Below are 15,021 nucleotides of genomic sequence, written 5' to 3'. Positions count from 1 at the left end.
TGGGCTGATAATAGGCCGTGGATCCACAATGATGGAATCTTCTTCTTTTACCATAGAACGTGACAGAGCATCGGCCTTGCGATTTTTGGAACCGGGACGGAAGGTGACATGGATATCAAATCGAGAAAAGAATAGTGCCCATCGGGCCTGACGTGGATTCATGCACTGTGCAGTTTTAAGGTAGAGCAGATTCTTGTGATCCGTGTATATTGTGACAGGATAACGAGCTCCCTCAAGTAAATGTCTCCACTCTTCAAGCGCCAATTTGATGGCAAGCAGCTCTTTGTCCCCTATGGCATAATTTCGTTCAGCTGGTAAAAATTTTCGGGAGAAGAACCCGCAGGGATGCCATTGCTCATCAGCTGGTTTTTGGGAGAGAACTGCCCCTACTCCGACAGATGAGGCATCAACTTCCAAGTAGAATGGACAGGTTAAATCTGGTTGCCTCAGTATGGGAGCAGAAATAAATGCTTGTTTCAGAAGTTGAAAAGCAGATTGGGCTTCTTCAGACCACTTGGCAGGATTAGCTCCTTTTTTGGTGAGGGCGGTGAGTGGTGCTACTACAGTAGAGTAGCCACGAATAAATTTTCGATAGTAGTTAGCAAATCCCAGAAATCGCTGTACTGCCTTTAGTGTAGATGGTTGAGGCCAGTTAAGAATAGCTTGCACCTTCTCTGGGTCCATACGGAGACCGGTGCCCGAGATGATATACCCCAAGAATGGAATGGATTCAACTTCGAAGGTGCATTTTTCAAGCTTGCAATACAGTTTATTCCTTCTGAGACGGCTGAGGACCTCTTTAACATGTCTGCGATGGGACTGGATATCAGAGGAGAAAACGAGGATATCGTCCAAATATACCACAATAGTATGGTACAGTAAGTCCCGAAAGATTTCGTTTATGAAATTCTGAAAAACCGCTGGGGCATTGCTCAGACCGAATGGCATGACAAGATATTCGTAGTGCCCATCCCTGGTGTTAAAGGCGGTTTTCCATTCATCGCCACGCCTGATACGGATCAAATTGTAGGCCCCGCGGAGATCCAACTTCGTAAATATTTGCGCACCTTTGACTCTGTCAAATAACTCTGTGATGAGGGGCAGAGGATACCGGTTCTTGATGGTAATGTCGTTGAGACCTCGGTAATCGATGCAGGGACGTAATCCACCATCTTTTTTTTTTACAAAAAAGAACCCGGCTCCTGCCGGTGAAGAGGATGGGCGAATAAAGCCCCTTTCCAAGTTCTCTTTTACATATTCAGACATAGATTTTGTCTCAGGGATAGAAAGAGGGTAGACTCTGCCACGCGGTGGGGTTTTACCCGGAACAAGATCAATGGGACAGTCCCAATCCCGATGAGGTGGTAGAGTTTCAGCGGCCTGCTTACTGAAAACGTCTGTGAACTCTTGGTAGGCAGAAGGAACTGGCAAAACTTCCTTATCAGAGGTGGAGCAATTTGGAAGAACACGTTGTAAACAGGACCCGAAACAAGTTGGAGCCCACGCCAGGATTTGTGGAGTCGACCAGTCAATATGGGGGTTATGCGTTTGAAGCCATGGAAACCCGAGAACCACAGGGCTAGTGGCTTCTGGGATGACCAAAAAGGTAAGAGACTCGGAATGCAGAACTCCTATTTGGAGCGTCACTGGAGAAGTCTGATGCGTAATGGTACCCCCTGGAATACGGCTACCGTCAACCGCAGAGAGAAAGATGGTCACTGGAATTTTCTCTAGTGGAATGGCTAGTTCAGCAGCTAATCTGGCAGACATGAAATTCCCAGCTGCTCCAGAATCCAGCAGGGCTGAAATGTATTGGGAGCCTTGAGCGTGTTTCAGAGTGACTGGGAAAATACAGTCCTTGCCTTGTGGGGAGCGAAGAGCCACTCCTAGGCTCACTTCCTCATCGTCAGCTAGGAGGTTGTGTTTACCCGGCTTACGAGGACAATGATGTAACAGATGTCCGGAACTGGCACAGTATAAGCAAAGTTTCTCTCTAACTCGCCGTTCTCGCTCGGTGGGTAAAAGACGTGCTTTGCCTAATTGCATGGGTCCTTCAGGGAAAGGAGACGGTACACGGACCCGTTTCAGCTTCCTCTTTTCTAGAGCTCTTTCTCTGAACCGAAGATCAACCCGATTGCAGGTGGTAATCAATTGGTCTAGCGTTGTAGGTAAGTCCCGAGACGCTAATACATCCTTAATGTGGTCAGACAGGCCCTGCCAGAAAACCGCAACAAGAGCATCGTTATTCCAAGATAGTTCAGAGGAAAGTGTTTGAAATTGAACGGCATATTGGCCCACAGACTGCTGCCCTTGCCGAAGGCGCAGAATATCTAAAGCGGCTGACGTTGTTCTTCCAGGCTCGTCGAATATTCTGCGGAAGGTAGACAGGAAGCTATCAATGTCAAATAAAATTGGGTCAGATTTTTCCCAGAGCGGTGATGCCCATGCCAGAGCTTGCCCTGATAGTAGCGAAACAATATAAGCAGTTTTGGTACGTGCAGTGGGGAAATTTCCGGGTTGTAATTCAAAGTGTATACTACACTGGTTGAGAAACCCGCGGCAATTCTTCGGATCGCCATTGTATTTAGCTGGCGTGGGAAGATGGAGGCTGGATGAAGTAAGTAGTGAAGCAGGTATTACTGGCTCAGGCGGAGTATGGGATGGTTGACTGCGGAATAACTGCAAGGTATCCATACGTGTAGAAACATCCTGCAGCAATCTCAAAATTTGCCCCTGGTTAGTTTCTTGTCTCTCAATGCGTTCAGCTAATATTTGGACAGAGTCCTCCCTCGGGGTATGTTCCCCTAGCGGATCCATTAGGCCAGAACAAACTGTCACGGTCGTCTGAATTTCTTGATCCGATTCGGGACCCTTGGGACTAGCTGGAGCAGGAGTGAAACAGAACTTAGCAGCCTGGGTGAACTTCTTGCTCATGTTCGTGCTGATTGTAGAATATAGCAGGGGAATTAGCAGTCTGGAAATGTAGACAGGAACACTGCACTTGTAATGCCGTCAGGAACACTGCACTTGTAATGCAGTCAGGAACACTACACTTGTAATACAGTCAGGAACACTGCACTTAGGAGTGCAGACAGGATTACTGCACTTGTAATGCAGTCAGGAACACTGGAGCCAAGAACTATCCTCTGGAGAGAAGTGTGTTGTTCTGGCAATGAACAGATCACAGCAGCAGGTTTAAATAGGATGTCCCAAACAACTATTGGCTGATCAGTTCATGTGATCACAGCTTCTGAATCTGGTTGGTTTGCACTGATCACCTGACTGCATCCAAGATGGCCGCGCCCATGCAGCAGGACAGACAGTATGTGTTTGTTTACAAATGAAGGTGTGGAGAACGGGAATGCTGCAGATGACCAGAAGGGACCCAGGTAGCCGTGATATGACAGCGGCGGATGAGGTAAGTGCGGCTAAGATCCCGATTTGTGACACCCCCCCTCCCCAGAGGCTTACCCCCTCAGCTCCCCCCCCCATTCCTGGAGGGAAAGCTACCTGGTTGATCCTGCCAGTAGCATATGCTTGTCTCAAAGATTAAGCCATGCACGTGTAAGTACACACGGCCGGTACAGTGAAACTGCGAATGGCTCATTAAATCAGTTATGATTCCTTTGATCGCTCCACCCGTTACTTGGATAACTGTGGTAATTCTAGAGCTAATACATGCCGACGAGCGCTGACCCCCCGGGATGCGTGCATTTATCAGACCAAGACCAATCCGGGGCGCCCCGGCGGTGTTCCGGGCCTCGGCCCGGGCCCGCCGGCCCCCGGCCGCTTTGGCGACTCTAGATAACCTCGGGCCGATCGCACGTCCCCGTGACGGCGACGATACATTCGGATGTCTGCCCTATCAACTTTCGATGGTACTTTCCGCGCCTACCATGGTGACCACGGGTAACGGGGAATCAGGGTTCGATTCCGGAGAGGGAGCCTGAGAAACGGCTACCACATCCAAGGAAGGCAGCAGGCGCGCAAATTACCCACTCCCGACTCGGGGAGGTAGTGACGAAAAATAACAATACAGGACTCTTTCGAGGCCCTGTAATTGGAATGAGTACACTTTAAATCCTTTAACGAGGACCCATTGGAGGGCAAGTCTGGTGCCAGCAGCCGCTGAGGAAGGACGTGTTTTGGAGAGTGCTCAGTAACTGGACTTTGTTCTGATACTTATCCCAGCTGTAGATGGAGGATCCTGGGGGAGGAGAGGTGGAGAGCCCCCAGGCTTCTGGGTCTAAATCATCCAGTATGGAAGATGTTTCTGGCGTGAGGCCTAATACCAGCTTGGCCGGAGCTAGGAACCTACAAAGTGATGGACTAACCGCAGAGTCTGTGCAAGAATCGGCCCTAGACAGGGTAATGGATGTGGACCCCGGAATTGGCCCGAGTGAACCTGCCATCCTTGAGCCACCCCATATGAAGATTAATATGGGGGGCCAAGAATCGGGAACCTGCCTAGTGAAGCAACTGGGTATGGGGAGGAAAGTGACAGGTAGACTAAGTATGCAGACAAGCGTAAATTTGGAAACTCTGCAGCCAATATTGCTGAACAAAGCTATGTGCGTAAACCCTGATGGGGAGGCTGAGTCGGACCTGTTGGGGTATCGGGGTTCACCGATACTTCTATCAAGCACCTTCAATGTCAGTCAGATCTTTCTTTGTTTTCAGTCGACTGGTGAACAGAAAATACTCAACACCTGTATGATATAATGCTGAGCAGCTTTATTCTGTTCCAATTTGAGACCACTTCAGCGCTTATTTTTATACATGTAAGTCTAGGGGTATAGATTCTGAACAACCAATTATAAGACAGTAAAATAATGAGAGAAAATCAATTAACAATATATATTTCAGTTTTACATCAAAGATCAAACAACTCTTTCTTCTTTGTGTGTTATCTCTTTCCAGGCTTTTCGCCAATATCCTTGTGCTGCCCCCATCTTTGAGTCCTTGGGTTTTATCTTATCAAGAACGTTGCTACATGTTCTTGGAATGTTTTCGTTGATGGGAACATGGCGCTGCGTGGCCAACCTTGAATAATTTGTCTTTTTAAACTGAAAATAATATCTGCTTAATTTCTCTTAAAGTCATAGCATAACATATTAGCATCTAAAGCTTAGCACATGATAGATATTAAATCAATAATCATACAATTCCACTCTAACATTCCCCTCTTTGATTAAATATCAACTATTAACCTCTACCTATCAGTCATGGCGATACTCAGCAGAAGACAGTTAGTACCTACATTTAAACATATGGTATCATAAGGACCCCATATGATTAGAACAAGAATTCATTAAGCACATATCTCTGGTACTTTATCACCATAACTTTTCTTTCCCTACTTAATGTTTTATCTCGGTGCATAGAGGGGAATACTTTGCTGATATCTATTCAAAAGCTTTCTTGTATTACATTTTAAGTAGCAGTTCCATATAATCATTATAGTTAGTACAAGAAGAATTAGTATCAATGGATGAATCAAGATATTCATTGCTTTCTATATGGAATAAGATTCTTTAACAAATATGTCCCACTAATGAATAGGACATCAATTTTCATTCTGGTTTCTCGATGGTCACTGTCAATCTCTTGTTGCAGACTGTGCAGGTTTTTGGTTTGATTGTTGACCATTGCTGATAATGTTCACTGTTTGTCTCAGACATTAAACTTGTAGAAATTTCTGTGATCATTACTGGTTCTGGAAGCTCATTATTTTTCCTGCAGGAACAACAATCAAGTGTCAGTAATTTCTTAATCAGCCATATAACAATTTTCTCTACCACATATACAATGAGCTGGATTGCCAAACCCTTTGCTACTAATGGCAATATTCCCAATATTCAAAATGAATCATTGCTGACAACTTTGCCAATGAGGTTATGTATTCACAAAGGCATTTTCAAAGTTTATTCTCCTATGAGTGCAAATTGTTGAGCACTCCTTCCCCTTCTGTTTCTCACAGTGACATAGGCAATTTGTCACTTATCTGTCTGTTTCATACTGGGTCAGGGAGGCCTTGACCCCTACTTCAGGCACAAATATTCTGGTAAGACATATCAATACCATAAGACAGTCATTTCTATTTATCAGAACAAGACTCCCCTGATTTGAAGACTTTGCAGTGTGATGCGTGAATCCAGGTGTCTTTTTCCTGTACTTTCACTGCCATGGGAGTCGTCAACAGGACTTGATAAGGACCCTTATATCTGGGTTCAAGACGTCTCCTGATGTGCTTTCTTATGACCACCCAGTCACCAGATAGCAGTTTATGGGTACCTGTATCAAAATTAGGGTCTGGAATGAAGGAGAACATTTGACCATGTATTTCAGTTAGTTGTTTCTGTAATAAAGCAACATAGTTCAACAAATCACCACGTACATGCTGTAGTTGCTATGGAAAATAACAGCCTGTTCTTTGTGCTGTGCCAAACAGTATCTCATTTGGTGCTAAACCTGTGTCTCTTCATAAGTGTAGTTCTAATGTTAAACAGAACTATTGGTAAATATTCTAACCAAGTCTTTTTGGTTTCTTGCATCATTTTCTGTAGTTTTAATTTAATGTCACCATTAAGCCTTTCTACCCTCCCACCTGCTGGTGGCCTATAAGGAGTGTGAAAAGCTTGTGATACTCCCAAGTTCTTCATTACATGCTTCATTATCTCTTCTGTAAAGGTTGTACCTCTATCTGATTCAATAACTTCAGGTATGCCATATCTATAGATGACTTCTGAGATTAATTTCTTTGCTGTATTTTTAGCAGTAGCTTTTCCTTCTAACACATACTCGTAGGTACCACATTTAGGAAGTTGTATATAGTCGATCTGAAGTCTCTGAAAGGGATAGAAAGCCTTTGGGGTCTTTACTCTTTGCCCTAAATTGTGTATTCCACATATCCAGCAAGCTGCCACACAGTTTGTGTCCGCACAGTTAAATCCAGGGGCAATCAAATTTTTCCATACCCTATTAGTCATTGCCTCTTTGGAATGATGTACTTGTCCATGTGCAATCTGAGTCATTACTGGGTATAAGGCTCTTGGTAGGCACCATTTATTTTCTTTTGACCATATTCCTTGCTCATCAAGCTGTGCACCTTCTTTTTCCCACTTATTCTTTTCTTCCTTTGTTGCTTGTTTCTGAAAGTCTTTAAGGCTTTGTAGGTCTGGGAATTGAAATTTGTCTGTGTCACCTTCTGTTGAGTCTACAAGAAATGTAGTATTCTTTGGTTGGAGGGCTGCCTTTTTTTGCTGCTTGATCTGCAAAGTTATTTCCTCTTGCTTCTGGAGTTTGTTCTCTAGTGTGAGCTTGAACCTTTATAATTCCCACTTGTTTAGGGAGTTCCAATGCTCTAAACAGTTCATTAATCAAGTTTGCATGTTTGATGGATTTTCCATTTGATTCTTGGAAATCTCTGCTTTTCCAAATGGGACCGAAGTCATGCGCCACTCCCCAGGCATAACGTGAATCTGTATATACATTGGCTTTTTGTCCTTCTGCATATACACAAGCTTTAGTTAGAGCTAATAATTCTGCTTCTTGTGCTGATGCTCCATTAGACAGTGTTCCTGAGTCAAGCACCTCTTCCTCAGTTGTGATGGCATAACCTGTATATGGAACTCCATCCACATAGTATCTAGATCCATCTACATAAAGAGTTAGGGTTGCATCTGAAAGTGGTGTGTCAGTGACATTATGCAACGCTGAAGTCTCTAATTTCATAAGTTCCAAACAATCATGTGAAAATTTTTGTGTGTGTATTTCTTCAGTTTCTTCTTCAGACGCTTCACTCAGGTCCTCATATCCCCTGTCTGATGATTCATCTTCTTTGCGACTCCCCTTACTCCTCTCTTCTGAATCATCAATGGGGAGCAGGGTTGCTGGATTGAGGATTGTGCATCTGGTAATTGTTACATGTGAGGCGCTGAGCAAGGCTACCTGATATTTAGTTAGTCTAGCTGCAGACAAATGTCTTGTTTTTGCTTGATTAAGAATTTCTGTGACTGTATGTGGAACTTGAATAATAAGTGCATGGTCCAATACCATATCTGCTACCTTTTCTTTCAGTATTGCTGCTGCTACTGCTTGTATACATGATGGAGAACCTCTTATAACTGGATCGAGTTGTGCAGAATAATAGGCCAGTGGCCTTTGCTTCGTTCCATGTTTCTGTGTGAGGACTCCTAGAGCATGTCCTGACTGCTCATGGCAGAACAATGTGAAAGGCTTCAGATAGTCTGGTAGTCCAAGTGCTGGTGCAGTAGAGATAGCATGTTTCAGGGCTTGCACTGCATTCTCTATTTCAGTTATATTGAGCGGTTCTGTTCCCTGTTTCCTCAAGCATTCATACAGTGGTTGCATAAGAATTGAAGCTGAGGGAATCCACTCTCTGCAATATCCGAGGAGTCCCAAAAAGGCTCTAATTTCTTTGACTGTTTTTGGTGTCTTCATGTCTCGTATAACTTTAACTCTTTCAGTTGTAAGATGTCTGGTTCCTGCAGAGATACAATGTCCTAAGAATATTACTTTTTCCTGTACTAGTTGCAACTTGCTTTGTGATATTCTGCAGTCTTGTTCGGCCAGAAAACAAAGTAATGACAGTGTTTCTGCTTTGCATTCTTCTTCAGCTTCCGCAGCCATCATGAGATCATCTACATATTGAATAAGTTGAGTAGTTGGATTGATAGGCCTCCATCCTTGGAGAATTAGTGCCATTGCTTCTGAAAATTCTGATAGGCTTGTGGCTCCTCCTTGAGAGAGTCTTGTCCAACAATATTGGTTTCCATCATGGGTGAAGGCTAGAAGGAGTTGACTATCTTCTGTGATTGGGACTGAGAAGAAAGCATTTGCCAAGTCGATTACTGAAAACCATTTTGCATTTGGTGGTATCTGATTAAGCAAAGTGTGGGGGTTGGGTACAATGGGAGTGTTGATCAGAAGTCTTTTGTTGACCTCTCTTAGGTCATAAACCATCCAGTATTGCACCCCCTTGTCCAACATCTTGTTTCTTTACTGGGAATAGGGGTGTAGAATAAGGAGAGTGACATTTTCTTAACACCCCTATTTGTAGATATTCTTGTATTTGTTCTGAGATTGCTTTGGTTTGAGCTGCAGCAAGTGGGTACTGTTTAATTGAGACAGGATGTGTTCCTGGCTTTAGTGTCAGTTTTACAGGACTTACTTTAGGTGTACCCACATCCTGTTTTCCTTTGGACGATAACTTGTCTGGTACTATATTCAGCCAATCTGGTAGATTAACAGTCTTATCCTTGTGACATGTGCTCATCTGCTCTAGCATCTAGATTGCTGCTGTAAGCTCTTCTTGGACTGGAGATGGGAGTTGACTTGTTAGTTTTACTCCAGTTGGGGTGTATTTGATGCTGGCTTGTATCTTTGAAAGTACATCTGCTCCCAACAGATTATAGGGACAAGATGAGGAAGTGAGAAATTGTATTGGTACTTCAATTGTCTCTTCACCTACTAAAAGTGTAACTGGTTTACTTTCTGTTAGTTTTACTTCTTTTCCTGCTAGGCCTGTAGCAGGTAAATAAATTTCTGTTAATAGTTGTTGAGGTACCTCCTGTTTTCTTAATACAGTGTGGCTTGCTCCAGTATCAATTAGACACTCACGTTCTTGACCATTGGGTAATATGATATTCATTAGGCCTTTAGTTAAGTCATCTTTCAGAGTTTGGTTATATGTGAGCCGGAGGTACGTTGGAGTGCCAATTTCCTATGCCAGTTGTTGGTCTGTAGCTTGTTGATTTCTTCTTTCCAGCCATTTCTTATGTTTAATGCAATCTCTTTTCATGTGGCCTCTTTGTTTGCAAAAGAAACAAACTCCTTGTTTTTTCATTTCTGGCAGAGTCATATTTCCTTTTTCCTTTATTTATTGCTCAGGTGCACCTCTTGTGTCTGTACGAACCTTCCAGTCTTGATTTTCTTGGACCACATGAACGGTTTGGGACTTGTCTTTGACTTTCCTCTGCTTCTCCTTTTCCCGGTCTTCTATACCTTCTAGGACTTGGAGCATGGATTGCATTTCCATTGTTACTACTTCTGGTCTTATAAGGAACAATTGTTGACAATATGTTTCAGAAAGGCCATTGAGGAATCTGGTCTTAAACAGTCTGCGATGTTGGGCATTATTGTGAGTGAAGCCTTAAACTTTGTGTGCTTAAGTAGCTCTGTCACAATCTGGCAAAGCCAGTGCTGGTGCTGAAGTTGCTTTAGCTTAAAATTGGTTAAACATTTGGTTTTGCTCAGTGGAGAGTGTAAATGTCTTACTATCACCCAGAAATGCTAATGCAAAAACACAGATAATAGCTCATAAAGTCTTAAATCTTTTTCATTTCCGTACAAACATTGAATTCCCATCAATGCATTACCATACCCACGATACAAAGAAGGACTTGCAGTATACTACTATTATAGCACAGTAAATAATGGCAGTGAATGCGTTTACAACACTGATTGACTCAAAATTCTTATGAGGATAAAAATAAAAACCTTTTGCTTTCTGCACATACAGAAAAACCATCTGGTTCATGCATTTGCTATGCGAATAGCACATAAACTCTAATATCTCTTTCCAAAACAAGGTAATCATTACTCAGCAGAGTGTCACGGGCACTAGGAGTCTTTACCCAGGGATCACCAGGTGGTAGGCTTACCAGAGCAATATAGGTGGTAATAGGGTACTCTGGTAGCAGGGTGATCACGGAACAGTAAATAGCAGATGATGAGATGCTCAGGAAAGTCTATGACTAGCAACACTGGTAATATGGAGGTAGTAGTACACGAGGAACTGTATGGACAAGGACACGTGAGGGTAGTCAGTGGTCTGCGATAGCAAGTTGTACCACTGCTATAGTGAGGAGGAATGTCCAACAGAAACGAGGAGGTGATGAGAGTCAGCGGTCTGCGGATAGCAAGTTGTACCGCTGTCTGAGTGAAGGAATGGAATCCAAGTGGAGGTATCCGGGGAGTCAGTGGTCTGCGATAGCAAGTTGTACCACTGCTATGTGAGAGGATACTGGAACAGGTGATACTGGAAACAGGGATCAGTGGTCTGCTACTAGCAAGTTGTACCACAGAATATATAAGTGAGGAGGTGCACGGGGAGAGACTGCAACACAGGGTAAACACGGCACCTTAACACGATCCACAGTAATATGCACAATATAGATATATATATGAATGACTGAACAGCACTGCAAATATGGAAAGTCTCTTGAAGTAATCCGGAACAAGATAGTATAGTCAATGATGGCAACAGACTCAGCGGAGAGCAAACTCCAGAGGAGAACCAACACAGTCCAGCAAGATATGCAATACACCAGCACAGTCAATGAGAAGTATGCATACCGTGGTTCAGAAGCAGGCAGTCAGACAGAAGTGCAGCGATACCTGAGCGGCAGGAGGCCGGCAGGATGAGAAGTCCCTGGATGGATGAAGCAGAGGTCTAGTAGGTGCAGCGCACAGGTAAGTAAACCAACAGGGACCCGAATCCACAGGAATCGGTAGAACGCGGAACTGGAATCTTGGAGGACCCAGGAGAATGGTGATGATCTAGCAGCAGGATAGCGGATGAGACACGAATCCACTGCTGACAGGTGGGTAGAGACCAGCGGAACACAGGGAAGGCGTGGAGAGCGGATCAGCAGTAGATGGACGATTAGCGCTGGCAGCAGCAGCAGGGCTCTGCGGACACACGGAGGTAACCAGTAGCAACCAGCAGGTGCAGATAGCGATGGAACACGGGTGAGCAGAGTAGACCAGGAACTGTTGATCACGGAGAGGAGCGGATGGCAATAATAGCAGCAGTCTCGGGGAAACACGGGAGAGATGAGATGAAGACTGTAGTGCCCAGAGGCAGCGGATAGGAATCAGCGAACAGTCACGATGTTGAAACACAGACGAGTTGTACGCTGGAGACTGTAGTGCACAGAGGCAGCGGATAGGAATCAGCTCACAGTCACGATGTTGAAACACAGACGAGTTGTACGCTGGAGACTGTAGTGCACAGAGGCAGCGGATAGGAATCAGCTAACAGTCACGATGAGGAAACACAGACGAGTTGCAAGCTGGAGACTGTAGTGCACGGAGGCAGCGGATAGGAATCAGCTGACAGTCTTGATGATGAACAGGTGAGTAGATGTGGAGAGTGGCTGAAGTGCACGGAGGCAGCGGATAGGAATCAGCAAACAGTCACAATGATATGAGATAGAGTTGAAGTGGTTTAGAAGACTGTAGTGCACGGAGGCAGCGGATAGGAATCAGCTAACAGTCACGATGATACAGTTGATGGTAGAAGTGGTATGGGAACCACAGGAGTAGAAGTGGTTTGGAAACCACAGAGGTAGAAGTGGTTTGGAAACCACAGGAATCAGCAGCGCTGAATACACGAGGAAACACAGGAACACCTTCAGAGACTCATGGGGAATGAGACTCCAAGATCAGGCAACGTGGTGTTGACCACAGGTGCTTAATATAGGGAGTGTTGCCTGATCTGCCAATTAAGTTAAAGGGACATACACTGAAGGATAGGAAAGGGCTGCGCATGCGCAGACCCTCAGGATGGAGGACGACCACGGTTCCTAAATGTCCGGGAAGAGGCACTCACGGTCCGGTGAGTGACACAGAGTCTACGGTTTTTAAATTCTTGATTAGTTTTTACTTATGTTTGTTGTAGCTGTGGATCAAAACATTGCAAACTTCTATTCATTGGAAGTTGGATAAATTCAATCTGGATTGAAAGGGTGCTTTGTAGCTGGAGAGCTTCTGTGAAGAAAAAAACTTTTGCATAGAGATTAACATTTATTCACTAGGAATTACAGTAACTGTTATTAATTCACATTGAACAGCTGCTAATACGACACTTGTTTAAAAGTTTCTCTTTGTAGCTTAACTGTGACGCTATGCGTTCCATACAATGAAAAACTGATTTCCTCAAAGGGGCAGTCCCTAATCTCACAAACAGGGAATGTCAAAGTGACGAGACCTGGGCGAGTGTTCAAAGCCACTCCTTTCTCATCATCTCTTTGTAAACCAAATATTCACACATATTTCCAGATTCTGTGATTTCCATGTTTAAAGTACAAATATATATTCACAATTCTCGCTCACAGACGACATTTTATCTCGTAAAATTTCTTTATGGGCATAACAAACCCTCCTTATTTCTGAGAACATTCATCAGCGCCATTTTCACACAGATAAAAACAGCTTGTAATATATATCTTCATGTAAAGGCTCACTCCCACAATTCTCAACTTCATTAAAGAGAAAGCTATTTTTCTCAAATTTCAGAAACAAAATTATTTTGTTCAAATACAGAAACGGCTTGTTGGACCCCAGCCAACTTGTCCGTCCACTGAATCGTGTAATGACAGACCAAAACATTTCAACACTTGTTATGCATCTCTTTAAAAGCTTAGAATTAAGCAGGCAGGCATTATATTATTTACAAAAATGTACAACTTCTTTAACCTTGAAACATGTCTCTTATAAAACAAAAAAAAAAAAAAAAAAACAGACAAGACAGACAAACACAGATCTCCCTCACACGAAGTAAGACGGAGACAAAACTCACATACAGAGAAAGAAAAATCAGCTGAAACCTTCCAGCCTACTGCTGTGGAACTACAAGTCCCAGCATTAGACTAAATACAAGTTAGCCTCAACATGTTATTATCACTCAGCACTCCGGACATATTTTATCAGCATTACATACATTGTCAGATAACAAAAAACAGAGTGCTTCTTATCTCAACACACTGAAATCTTTTACACAGAATAAGGGAGGGGCACATCTCACTCATTCAGCTGCGCAGGATCAAACATACATTTAGCATATCCACACATTGACCTGACCTTCATAGCCAAGCCTTTTTATCCATTCTTTATTATTCAAATAAAACCCATACCATTTCTCTAAGTCTAATGTCCCTTCTGGGGGAAATCCTGCTCTCTTGAGTACTTTATGAATTCTTTTAAGAGCTTTACTACCTTCTCTCTTTTTCATTATATCCATAGATTTGCCTATAGTAGGCATCTTACTGTTCTGTGCCCCCATTTACTGGGTTACTGGTCACAGTACTGTCAGTATCTGGGATACAATGTCTTATAAGTGGAATAAGGCAATACAATTTTCCCCTTTGTACAGACTATAAGTATCTTTAATCCTTTACCTCCTAGTCTGCCCTAGGAACACCAGATGTGAGTTTTATCGGCTGTAGATTAAAAGGCTGGCACTTATGGCTGATCCGATTCTTCCCCTCAAGTCAGTGTATGGACATATAGGTTTATAATCTGGTAACATATGATTTTGTGGCCAATATGTAGTATTTCTTCATTCAAATGCACCCTAATGTAAAATATAGTTCTTTTTCATTACTTACAAAACCGTAATATGCATTTGTAGTTGTAACACACTCTAGTCTAGGTCCCTTGCAACCTGAATATTTTCTCAGAACAATGCAGCAGGTACAATTCTTACATACACCTCTCTTATTATCTTCTAACTAAAATTGTCTACATCCATCATAATCTACAGTATCCATACATTTATCATTTCATTATCCTTTCCTCTGACTGTACATTGGGTTCATAGAATACCCTCTAATCACCTCAACTGACTTTCCTTAGACATACAAAGAAATTCTGAACTGAGTAAGAAGGTAGAAATCTACACTTTTCTTACTCACCGGATTTAGTTCAGCAGTTCTCTGGACATCAATGGAGTGTGGCGTCAGGTGTGGAGATATTGGAGCATCCCAGACGTAGCTCCCAGAAATGTTGGGGTATCGGGGTTCACCGATACTTCTATCAAGCACCTTCAATGTCAGTCAGATCTTTCTTTGTTTTCAGTCGACTGGTGAACAGAAAATACTCAACACCTGTATGATATAATGCTGAGCAGCTTTATTCTGTTCCAATTTGAGACCACTTCAGCGCTTATTTTTATACATGTAAGTCTAGGGGTATAGATTCTGAACAACCAATTAT

General features: G+C 43.2%; 1 long non-coding RNA gene across 1 annotated transcript; it reads right to left on the bottom strand.

Moving 5' to 3' along the window:
* Positions 1–4,714: 4,714 nt before the first annotated feature.
* Positions 4,715–14,714, bottom strand: LOC142109514 (uncharacterized). Its single transcript, XR_012680409.1, has 2 exons — positions 12,692–14,714; positions 4,715–6,312 (listed from the first exon to the last, which is right to left on the bottom strand). It is a non-coding gene; the product is annotated as an uncharacterized LOC142109514 (long non-coding RNA).
* Between the last annotated feature and the right edge of the window lie 307 nt (positions 14,715–15,021).

This window comes from Mixophyes fleayi, assembly GCF_038048845.1.
Source record: "Mixophyes fleayi isolate aMixFle1 chromosome 2 unlocalized genomic scaffold, aMixFle1.hap1 SUPER_2_unloc_1, whole genome shotgun sequence".
NCBI classification, from domain to species: domain Eukaryota; kingdom Metazoa; phylum Chordata; class Amphibia; order Anura; family Limnodynastidae; genus Mixophyes; species Mixophyes fleayi.
The sequence above is the reverse complement of the archived record's forward strand: the minus strand, read 5'-3'. Positions and strand labels throughout refer to the sequence as shown.